An 11,513-nucleotide genomic window follows, 5' to 3' on the forward strand; every position below is an offset into this window, starting at 1 on the left:
TTATACACCCCTATGTTCATAGCAGCACTGTTTACAACAGCCAAGTGCTGGAAACAACCTAAGTGCTCACCTGTAGATGAGTGGATTAAAAAACTGTGGTACATTTACACAATGGAATACTGTGTAGCAGAAAGAAAGAAGGAACTCCTGCCATTTGCGACAACATGGATGGAACTAGAGAGAAGTATGCTTAACGAAATAAGTCAGGCAATGAAAGAAAAATACCAAATAATATCAGCTGATACAGGGGGCTAACGAACAACACAAACAAATAAACAAAATTGAACAAGGAATGGAGTAACAGTTACCAGGGGGGCGGGGTGGGAGGGAGAGAAGAGGAGTAAGTAGGGGAAGGGTTTAGTAAAGGAACTAGTTTGAATAACCCATGGACATGGAGAACGGGGTGGGGAATGACTGTGGGAGAAGGGGTGAGCTGGGTGGGTGGGGAGCAATGGGGCAAAAAATGGGGCAACTGTAATAGATAACAATAAAAATAAATTTAAAAAAATAAGGTAGACTAAAGAAATTCAATAATGTTAAATACATAATATGGAGCAGGAAATGAGGTTAATATAAAAATAGGTACCATAAATTCTATTTCTTTGCCAAGAGTGGGCCAGAATTTTGACATTAATCAGTGAACACAAGAAGAGAAACCTAGTTATTTACAAAATCTATAAAAGTCTTAAAATAAAAATAGAATAGTCATTTAGGAAACCCAAATATATCTTTAAAAAGACATAAAAAGTGATACAGTAAAGTTAATTTTCTAAACACTGTAAGAGTATTCTGTATGCAGAATTCACAAATTTAGTAGAAAAGTATATATAAAAATACAGCGTTTAAAAAAAACAGCAAAATTTTGGTGTAGGGTAATAAATAATATAGTCAAGGCCCAATGCCAAATGTAATGCTATTTTTTGTTATAACGGCCTTCAAAAGCCTAGCTTGAAACTTTACATGAATTCTTCTTCCTATGTATTTTAGTCTAAGAATTTTTTTCTACTTTAACTTTTGTTTGCTTATTCTATTACAGTTGGCCCAATTTTTTTCCTTTGCCACCCTCCACCCAGCCCTCTCCTGTGTCCCACAAGCAAGTCCCTCTCCTTTGTCCATATCCATGGGTCATTCCTACATGTTTTTTCACTAATGCCTTCCCATTCCTTCCGCTGTTTCCCCCTTCCTCCTCTCCTATGGCTATCAGTCTGTCCCATGTTTTCACTTCAGTGGTTCTCTTTTTCTCATTAGTTTATGTTGTGCATTAGATTCCAATTAAAAGTGAGGTCATATGATATTTGTTTTTCACTGACTGGCTTATTTCACCTTAGCATAATAGTTGCCAGTTCCAACCATGCTAATGAAAAAGGTAGGACTTCCTTCTTTCTTTCTGCTGCATAATATTCCATTGTGTAAATGTACCACAGTTTTTTGATCCTCTTAGCCATTAATGGGCACTTGGACTGTTTCCAAAACTTAGCTATTGTAAACAGCACTGCTATGAACATAGGGATGCATAGGGGTTTTTTTGAATTGGTGACTTGGGATTCTTTTGGTATATTTCCAGTAGTGGAATCATTGGGTCAAAAGGCCATTCCATTTTTAGTTTTTTGAGGAAATTTCATACTCTTTTCCACAGTGGCTGCACCAGTCTGCATTCCCTCCAACAGTGCACTAGGGTTCCCGGTTCTCCGCACCATTGCCAGCATTTGTTTGTTGATTTGTTAATGATGGCCATTCTGGCAGGTGTGAGGTGATGTCTCATTGTGGTTTTAATTTACATTTCTCTCATGGCTAGTGATGTTGAGCAATTTTTCATATGTCTGTGGGCCATTTGTTTGTCCTCCTTGGAGAAATGTTTGTTCAGGTCCTTTGTCCACTTTTTAATTGGATTGTTTGCATTCTTGATGTTGAATTGTATGAGTTCTTTATTTATTTTGTAGATTAAACCCTTGACCAATGTATTATTGACAAATATGTCCTCCTATACAGTCAGTTTCTTTTTCATTTTGATGATGGTTTCTTTGGCCATGAAAAAGCTTTTTAATTTGATGCAGTCTCTTTTGTTTATTTTTTCTTATTATGCCTTCTGATTTTCTTTTCTTTTTTTATTTTAAGTATATTTTATTGATTATGCTATTACAATTGTTCCAATTTTCCCCCTTTTCCCCCCTTCACCTAGTACCTCTATTTCCTCTAGCAATGCCCTCCCCCCCTAAATTCATAACTTTATGTCAATAGGTCATGCATATAAGTTCTTTGGCTTCTCCAGTTCCTTTGCTTGTCTTAATGTCCCCCTGTCTATTTTGTACCAACCAGTTATGCTTCTTGATCCCTGCAGAATTTCCCGTATTTTCCACCTTGCCCTCCACACTGATAACCCTCCATATGATCTCCATATCTATGGTTTTATTCTTAGATGTTTGCTTAGTTTGTTTGTTTTTTTAGATTCATTTGTTGATAGTAGTGAGTTTGTTATCATTTTACTGTTCATACTTTTGATCATCTTTTTCTTAAATATTTCCCTTTAACATTTTGTATAATAAAGGTTTAATGATGATAAACTCCTTTAGCTTTACCTTGTCTGGGAAGCATTTTATCTGCCCTTCCATTCTAAAGGATAGCTTTGCTGGAGAGAGTAATCTTGGTTGTAGGTCCTTTCTTTTCATCACTGAATACTTCTGACAGTACCCTCTTGCCTGTAAAGTTTCTTTTGAGAAATAAGCTGACAGTCTTATGGGAATGCCTTTGTAGGTAATTCTCTGCTTTCCTCTTGATGCCTTTAAGATTATCTCTTTATCTTTAACCTTTAGTATTTTAATTATACTGTGTCTTGGCATGGTCCTCTCTGGGGCTAGCTTGTTTGGGACTCCCTGTGCTTCCTGGACTTGTATGTCTATTTCCTTCACCAAATTAGGGAAGTTTTTCTCCATTATTTTTTCAAATAAGTTTTCAATTTGTTACTCTTCTTCTTTTTCTTCTGGTATCCCTATGATTTGGATGTTGGTATGTTTATAACATTGTCACAGAGGTTCCTAAGCCTCTCCTAATTTTTTTTTTTATTCTTGTTTCTTCATTCTGTACTGGTTGACATTATATCTTCCTTATGTTCCAATGCATTGATTTGAACCCCAGTTTCCTTCCATTCACTCTTGGTTTTGTGTGTATTTTTCTTCATGTCACTTCATGTAGCCTTTATTTCTCCCCTTATGCGTTTGCCATACTCAGTCATTTCAATGTGTGTTTGAACTCTGCGTCTGTTAGGTTGGCTATCTGCTCACTTAGTTCTTCCTCTGGAACCTTGATTTGCTCTCTCTTTTGGACCTTACTTCTTTGTATCCTCAACTTCACTGACTCCTGTGTTTGCTTCAGGGTATTAGGTGGAGCTGCTGTACCTGTTACATTGTAAGGGGGTGGAGCCTTAGCTATTCGTCAGTGTGAGGTGACTCAATTCTCCACTTTGTGGTGCTGTATATTGGGGGAGGGGTCAGAAAGGGAACAATGCCTCTTGCTCAGCACTCATCCCTTTTCCAGTCACTTCACCCACTTCCTGTATGTCACTGGTGCCCCTCTAGGTGTTGCCCTGGTGATGGTTCCCAGAGTGGAAGGATTTGCCTATCTTCTAGGACCACAGGAACCCTATAAATGGACCTAGAAGGAATTCTTGAGTATTTTAACCTATGTAAGCTTCAGTGTCCTTATTTTTAAATAAGGATATTGAGCTAAATTTTTTAAAAGATTTATTCAGATGAAATCTCTGTAATTCTGTTATCATCATAAATTCTTTTTAACTTTTAAAGACCTCAATGTTAAAATTAGAATATAAAGTTAAATATAAAGAATAAAATTATCTTAAAACATTTAGGATGACATAGTAATACCTTTTAGTCTAACTTATTTTCTCATGTTATGCATCAAAAATTTTGCCTTAAAAATAAACATTTGAAGTAATTTTCTTTCAGCCTAACACACACTGTGTAATGAAGAATTGTGACTTTTTAAATCTTACATATCTCCTACTTCATATTATTCTTAAAATTCAGCACAATAATATCTACAATTTAGTAGTTCCTCAATAACTATTCAGTATTGTCATAAGAGAGGACAAAATGGAAATAAATATCATTGTCATTTATTCTATTATGTCACAATTACCTTTCTTATAAGTATGTTATAAGCATTTTAACATAAAAACAAGAAATAATAAACTTGTATAAATATTAGTAGATCTTTGGAAATCAATCTCAAATACTTTTCTCATGTTTTTGTATACGGCTTTCAATATTAACAGCTTGCATACATATAAAACAAGTTCTTAACAGATGCATATCCTATGCAGTATTGAATACCTCATTAATTATTCAAGAATTTGTAGATCTAGTTACAGAATCAAAAATGTTATTAATCATTAATAGTGTTTGCTTAAGTGCATTAGAAAAAGCATTTACTTCTCACAACAGAAACACCAAATGTATAGATTACCTCTGTTTAAAAATTGCTTTCTCATTTCATCCACTTAAAAATAGTCCATGTTTAGTGCACAAATCCATGTTCTACCAGGGGAATGTTGCCTTTTTTTCTGTCTTTTAAGTCAATCAATTTAAATTATATTTAATTTTTTTCTAACTTTATATATATATATATAAATTGAAAATATTGTTCAAAGAAAATGTCTTTTAACCATATTTTAAAACAATAAAAAATAGATTTGGTAAGGCTTTTATCATCTTATAAATATGGAAACAGTTTCCAATAGAATAAAAAGTTTAGGAATTTTCCCAGTCAGGGCACATTGCTAGGTTGCACATCAGGTCCCCAGTTGGGGGCGCATGAGAGGCAACCACACAGTGATGTTTCTCTCCCTCTCTTTCTCCTTTCCCCTCTCTCTAAAAATAAATAAATAAATAAAATAAAAATAAATAAATAATAAATAAATAAAATTGTTAATTATTATTTTTTTAAGTTTAGAAACTTGAAGGCTATGTTCTGGAAGCTAAAATGAAGTGAGAATTGAGATAAACACAGTATTAGAAGAAAGAATCATTGACATAATTTCAGCCAAGTACTTCATTTTATAGATGAGGAAACTGAGACCAAGTGAAAAGATGACTACTTCAAGTTCCCACATTAGTTAATATGAGAGCTAAATGCAAGACATAAAATTTCCAATCCCTTGGCAGTGGTTGGCTAAGGCATTACGTGATCGTACAGTTTGCATAATGTAACTTCAAACTCAGTCTGCTTGTATTGTGTAATTATCTAAAATTGCTTTGTTTATAAAAACATAACCTCAGGGTAAATTGTTTTTGCCCTTTTCTAGATGTATATGCTATACTTCTTAAATACAAAGCTAAGCACAAGAAAAGCACAGAACTCCTTGTGGCCAGCAGAAAAAAAAATTGTGTGCAGTTTGTACAGAACTTCAACTTAGTAATTTTATTTTTATTTGCATGGCAATAGGAAAATACAACCAATTAAGTTTGAAAATACCTGCTAAAACATGTTACTTAAAAAGTATTTTCTCATTAGAGCAATGGTAGGGATGACAAGGTATATATGATTTATGAGCCTTTGAGCAACTTAATTTCCTAGAAGATTATAAGACTGAATGATTCTGAGAAAAACTAATTAATAAGGTGATTAGTTTCTCCACATATTCTGACTTATTCATAGCTCTGGTGAGTTTCTCAATGACATTATTTGTGTGACTAACCACCTCCATTTCTTCTTTAATCTCCATTTTGTATTGAAGATCCTAGGGTGCATCCTTGGATGATTATCGATCCCCTGTAGGACAAGTCAATGAAAGCACTAAGCAATGAAGCAAGCTCTTTTGATCCCCATATTATTATAGAAATTTGGTAAGTTGAAATAAATACCAGTGGACAAAACCTACCCACATATAGATAGAGAATGATAGATTAGATGAATAGATTTTTTAAATCCTGTGACTTGGATGCTGTAAAAAGGAAAAAAAAAAGTAAATTTTTCAGAATATTAGTATGTCATAGACAGAGTTTAGAAAGATTCTCCTGAGATGCCTTTGCAAAGAAGAGAAACCAGATTTATCAAAAGAACTGAGGAAAAACTCTTGGAAGGCCTAAGGTATTTTCAATGTCTGAGGCAAAAGTAGGTTTTAAGTTGTTCTTATGGAAAATACAATAATTAATAAACAATAATACAAGAATAAACTCTGTGTTTCATGTACTGATGACTGTAAACCTACTTTTGCTTTGCTCTCTGTATGTTAACTCAGGATATGGCTTATTGCTGCTCATGAAAAAGCTTAAAATCAGAAATAATAAATTAATGTTAAATTCTTCTGGAAAGAGACCAATTAGAAAAACAACATTTTAAAATGTTTAAAAATCTTGAACTAGTCAACTATATGGAAACTCATCAAATTTTAAAGTACTTAACATTCTTATCAATTACTCACATAGTATCATTAGAACAATGACCTAAGTTGCTTTGAACCATTTGTATGACCATTGTGATATAGTTGTGTTTTAGTATAGAAATTTAAAAAGCACTCTCTTAATAAATACTTATTACTTATTGCCTGTACATAATTGTCAGACTAGTTATTAAGTCAGAGTAAAGGTACCATCTCTCTTTCATTTCTGGAATTCCCACCAGGCAACAGCAAATATATTGAAAACTAGTTCTTTGACTAATTAAAAATTATGTTGGTCTTTCAAACTTTTACCAATTACATAATCCTAGTTAGTTACTATTTAGTTACTAGTGAGTAAGTAGCTTAGATTCAGAATTCTGTCCTTCTTACTATTAGAATCATTTCATTGCCTTGTGTTCTATCTTTATGTGGTTGAGTCCCAATGCAGTTTGTTAAATATAAACCCTCAGCTAATGAATTCAAAACATTTCAATTAGTCCTAGTTTATATTTGCTTGGGTATCAGAAATCATGTTTCCCATATATCAATGTTTCATATTTCAAAGAAAAACTTGTAATTGTTTGAGTTGCTCAATGAAATTTTCAGTTATTATTTGACATTTTTCAAGTTTTAAGTTTAGCTTTAGCTGTATGCTTTATTATAATATAAAATGGCAGGGTTGCTGAATTCTAATAGTATGTTTGGAATTTGGGAATAACCAACTGCAGTGAAGATGAATAATTAAAGATAATGTCCACTGGATAAAGAAATCCTCTGAGTTTTCACTAAGCACACTCAGTATGCAAGGCTTCAACTTGCTGAGCTCAGTCTGCCAGCTTCACTGGACACTGGGGCTCGGTAATTGGCACCACTGGTTACCTGGAAGAACCATTACCTGTCATTTCCTAGGTCTCAAGGAATAAGGCAATAATGCTCATTTTTCACAGTTGTTATCCAACCAGTAAGTAAAATCTAGTGGTGTAGAGCTTTTCTCTACATTAAAGCACAATCATATTCACAGTCAGAGGAAATTGTGTCATGGTTTTTCTCTCTTTATTTTAAATTGTGGAGGAAGAAAAGATTCGCTTACATAGAAATTTCCTCTGAAAACTTTCCTTTGATGCACTCCAAAGAGTTAACATTGTAGTTACATTCAGCAAAGAAGTGATGTTACTCCAACTTTTAAAATACCTCTATCTGGGCTTCCTCTAAGAAGATAATGGAACAAGGCTTTATTTTGCAATCAATATTCTTGTTAAAAGACATTATGGCTTCATGGAGCTCAGTTAAAAGAACCCCCTCAGAAAAACTGATACCTGACTCTTTCTTTTCTCTTAATTTAAGACAGAAACATCAAAGTTACCAGCCCTCAAACAGTAGCAAAAGTCAAGTGCTGCCATTAGACTACAAAGCAGTCTTTGTAAATTATTAACTTTCCAACCACAGCATCAAGTTAGCTTCTATGTAAACTCATAAATATTCATCAGGCAAAGAATTATTGAAAATATAAATATATATGTATTTAAAATCTTATTTTAAGGAACTGTAAAGCATTCCTTTTGAGCTTTTCTAGTTTAGAGTCATTCATCATTATAAACATCTGCTAAAGGTACCTTTGGCATCAGTAGCATCACTGGAGTAATTTTCAGCTTTATTCATTTCTTGAGTTGGAAAAATCAAGAAAGTATCCATACTCAGGAAAGGTACACATTTCATCCTCAAAAATTTCTCAACTACCAGATCATAAGCACATGTCACTTGGATGGTAACACGTGGCATGTAGGTGATGTGAAATTTTTGCCAAACTTAAAGAGGGAAGTGATCTGTGTTGGTTTTCTATTCCTTGAATGTTTAGGAAGTTTTTAAGGATTTGGAGTTCTTAAGAATTATAGTTATTGTCCTGATTGGCATAGCTCAGTTGGTTGAGTGACGATGATGTATCTCTCACATATCGATGTTTCTCTCCTTTTTCTCTCTCCTTTTCCCTCTTTCTAAAAATAAATAAATAAAATACTTAAAAAATTAATTTCAGTTATCTTGTCAACCTGTTTTGTGGCATTAAACTTAATCCAATAGCAGTCTTCTTTTTAGACTGTATGGAATGGCCTAATTGGTAAGAATCTAGAGTCCCTCATTAAATGAGGCATTAGATTCTCTTCCAGGATCACTCCCCTCTTTACTTGATTGGCATGGATTTAGAAGGTGCCAGGGAATTATTTTATCTTCAAGGATTTAAACTTTTGTAGGACCCAGTTTCCTTATGATTTTCTAAAGTGTGGTCCCAGGAATAAATATCACTGAGCATCTGTCCCTTACATAAGATTTCTTGTGTCTTTTTTTTTTCCATGAAAATATTTGAGAAATCCAAGAAATCACAAGGGTCATCTTTTTACTTTTTCTGTTGCATTTCTTGCTCATTTCTACATGTGAAACTGAATATTGACCTCCTAGGTTGGGCATTACTTGACTTTGGTTGAAGCTGAGCTGATACACATAAGCGTTTTGGAATGAAGGTTATATGTAAGACCTAAATATTCTTTCTCTAACCTTTAACACCTTTGTGTTATGTAACTGTATAATCTTAAGACTGTGAATGTCAAATTCATGTTTCATTACACTTAATAAGTATTAGATATTTATTTTGAAATTAAATATATATTTAATTTATATATAATTATATGTATATATTATTAAATTTATATCTAATTATATTTACATATTAGTATTTAATATATTAAATATATCAGATATTAATATACATTAAATTTAATAATGTTAACATAAATATGTAATGTTTATATTTATATTATATTTAATAATATGTAATATTATTAAATTTATATTTATTTATATATATATAATTTCTCAATCAAGGATATGTTTTCACTGATTTTTTAGAGAGCAAGGAAGAGAGAGAGAGAAACACTGATGTAAGAAAGAAACACAAATTGGTTGCCTCTTGTATAACCCTGACCAGGGGATCAAACCCACAATCCATGTATGTGCCCTGACCGGGGATTGAACTTGCAAACGTTTGGTGTACAGGATGACTCTCCAACTAATAGTGCCACCTGGCCAGGGCAAATATTTATAACTTAAGGGATACTTTTTACAGTTCTAACTAGTAAAAAAAATATTGGAAGTGTTATCAGTCTGGCTTTCTTGTACAAATACTGCGATGTTAGGAGAGTTAGAGCAGGGTTTATATAATATAAATAAAAACCAGAAAAGACTGGCTGCTATTTCTAATGACATTTATTTAGCAGCTGTATGACCTTGGATACATCACTTATTTTCTGAGCTTTTATCTGTCATATTAGACATACATCTTTGCATTATCTCACAGAGCCTGTGAGTGGATGAAAGAAGAGACCGTCTAGTAATACGAAAAGGTGAACACTTTCAAAGCTGAAGGAAAGTACAGATAAAAGTGTTACTATTCTAAATAATATAAAATCTAATATATATGTTATATTGTGAAATATATTTATATTAAAAATTTATTTTACAGTTTGAAATGAAAAGTTACCAGTTTCTTCATGGTCAGCTATGTATGACAGGATTAGCATAAATGGTTTCTATGTAACTTGACAGAAGTGATATTTTGTGAATTAGATAGAATATGATAATATGAGAGTATACTGTGCTTTCCTCCCCTCCACTAAATAACCCTGAGGAACCACTATTGGAGAACATATTGTACAAACACAGCACATATTAGGTCACTTAAAAAGAAAACATATATGTATTGGTATCATTAAAGATAAATGTATTTACTTCCAAAGCAAAATAAGACATTATTTCTACTGATTTCATTCATCATGATAAACAGTTTCATTAGCTTTCAAAATACGTGTAAGCTACCATGTGATTACACATACCAAAATATGGTAATACTGTGGGTGCTGGGTGTTCAATTGATTGTACTACCTTAAATATAAAAATAAATATATAAATCCAAGCTTTGCACACCATATATATGTCCATAAAGGCAATTTGGATTTTATTTTTCAGAATCTTATTAGTTTTGCATCAAGAAAAATCGAAGTGTAAGAAAGACTTCTAAATCATTTTCAGCTATCTTCTTCAAAGGCAAAGCATTAAAGGTGCACTTCGAGGTGTTTGATAGCATGTTATTTGATAGCATAGTTGCCACCATCACTATTCCTAATTATTCCTGACATTTTGTCCATTATAACATGAGACTCCTCAGAGGATAGAAATGAACAGCTGGAAGTGAGGACTGGCTAATTATCTATATTGTATAAAACATTGTGGTATTGTAGATGAAACATCAATTATGTAAATTGGTGATAAACTCTGATAGGAGAAATATATCATGGAAATGACTCTTAGCCACAAGTTTAGAAATGTTGTCATCATCTCTTTCTGCTTCTCTATAAGCCAGTAAACTCTCATTTACAACAAGAAATATATATATGCAAGGGTAGTTTAGGTGTATTATGTCATAGGGAACTAATTTATAAAATATAAAATTTTTAAGTCTGCAAATATAGCAGTTTTTAAATTTAATTATTTATGTGGGATAATTATATATACATATATGTATTCACATATTTACACACATACATATATGTATACATTTGTGTGTGCATGTATATATATATTTCCTGCCTACATTAAAAAGCAACTGTAATTGCTTTTTAAATTTTGTTTACATTAAACAGAAAAATTTTGGTTAACTTTAAAACATAATTTTATAAACATAGTTGTAAATTTTGTATGTTACCCAGGATTTGGACCATATTATGCTTTTGGATTTGAATGTGGGTTGCTACAAAGTCATTTGCATTGGAACTTTATTAAGCCATTAGACAAAGTTTAACTCGTGAAAATAATTAGTTTAACTATAATACTGGAAATAAAGTTGGTGTTTTTATATAATCTTACAACAATGGATAGGAAAATAAAAATTATTTTTTGTTTTACTGGAAATTTTATCTATATTTTTCAAATTTTAACATTAACATTTAGTTTTTCTTGCTTACAATCCCCTTGTCAACCCTTCTTAGAATTTACAGACTATGTTTGTGAATGCGACAAAGTGACTGGTTTTTGAAGAATGCTGTAGGTGAAGGAGAATGTAAATCTTATCAAC

This window comes from Furipterus horrens, unplaced genomic scaffold (assembly GCF_987537825.1).
Source record: "Furipterus horrens unplaced genomic scaffold, mFurHor1.1.pri manual_scaffold_12, whole genome shotgun sequence".
Taxonomy (NCBI): domain Eukaryota; kingdom Metazoa; phylum Chordata; class Mammalia; order Chiroptera; family Furipteridae; genus Furipterus; species Furipterus horrens.